Source organism: Nycticebus coucang, chromosome 6, assembly GCF_027406575.1.
Source record: "Nycticebus coucang isolate mNycCou1 chromosome 6, mNycCou1.pri, whole genome shotgun sequence".
Taxonomy (NCBI): domain Eukaryota; kingdom Metazoa; phylum Chordata; class Mammalia; order Primates; family Lorisidae; genus Nycticebus; species Nycticebus coucang.
Genome location: NC_069785.1, coordinates 124,699,577 through 124,701,036, shown reverse-complemented (window position 1 = coordinate 124,701,036; position 1,460 = coordinate 124,699,577).

Genomic DNA, 1,460 nt, shown 5'->3' with positions numbered 1-1,460 from the left:
TGAGAGGCCTCAGGTGAGAGGGAATCCCCATCTTCAAGCCAACATTCTCCACACCGAACACCACCCCCACATACCTCCTCTTAAAACTCAGCTGCTTTGTGAGCCAGGCTTGTCTCTGCCCTTGTTCCCAGGGGCTGTTATTGCAAAGGATTAGCTGCTCAGCCTGGCGAGCCAAAGGGGCAGGGGCTTGCGAAGCTTGACCTAGCCTGAAACCCACTGCCTTCTGCCCAGCCCAGAAGCTGCCACACCAGCTTTACTCTGTCTGGTCTGCCCTGTCTAGCCTGGTGTGGGAGAGGCACAGCCCTTTACCCGGTTGGGGAGTGCTGGCTTCCCGGGACCTGGGCAGGGGGTCACAGTCCCATGGTCCAGAGGTGCCTGCAGGGCCTGTCCTACAGGAGCTGAGGGTCCCCAGTATTCCTGCAGAGAATCAGGGAGAGGGGGAGGGTGGAGTTGTTTTTCTTGCTCTTCTTCCTGAGGTCTGTGTTTACTTGATAGTCACATGTGAACCGCTTACTTCTGAGATTGTGAGTCCCACACTTCACTGGCCTCTTTTTGGATGGTATTACCTATGACCTGGTCCAGAGAGGACAGGGAGATGTTTTCAGAGTCACACAGCAAACATACTGTGGGGACAGGTGCAAGTCTCCCTGGCCTGCTTTGCTTGGAGTCCCCTGGTCCTTTGGATCTAAGCAGGTCCTGATATAAACAAGATCTATGTGCATCTTGTTAGGACCACTAGGATAGGAAAGCCTTTCAGAAGCCTTCTGGTGAGATGTTTGGGTGGCTTTATGACACCCTAGTTGAAGCAGGGACTTTGGAACCTCAAAGCCTTTGGGTTCACCCAGCTTGACCACTTGACTTAGGCCAGTGAGTTCCCTTACCTAGAGCCTCAGTTTTCTCATTTATTAAAAAGGGATATTTTTTTTTAAAAAACAGGTTATAGCGAGGCTCAAATGAGCTCATATGTGTAAAGTACCAGGAAAGTGCCTGGGAGTTGGCAAGTAGCCATGTCACTCCAAGTCCTAAATCCAAATCAAACTGAACCTGTCCTTCCTTTTAAGGTTAGAGAAGCAGCTGCCTGTCCCAGGGTGGAGAATCTGTCCTCTGAAATCCAGGCCTGCAAATTACAAGGCTATTTGGCTTGTGTGACCCAATTAATAGTCCTCTGTCCCCTGGGCCTCTGTGGACACCTCACCTCCTGCCCCGGGGCCACTCAGCTCAAGCCTGCCCACCTGTGAGGATGGAGGCCCCCACTTCCCTGACCAGGAGCAAGTGCGTCAGATGGAAGTAGCTGGACTGGTTGCTGAGTTGTGGAAAATAATTAAGCTGGGGGAGAAAAAAAAACACTTCTTTAAAAAATCAGGTTAGGCATGAATGTGCAGGGCGTGGCTCCCTGTGTAATTAGCTGCTCTGCGGCTGTTGGGGCCGCCTGCTTCTCCTGGCCCGTTGTGTCAGGCCTG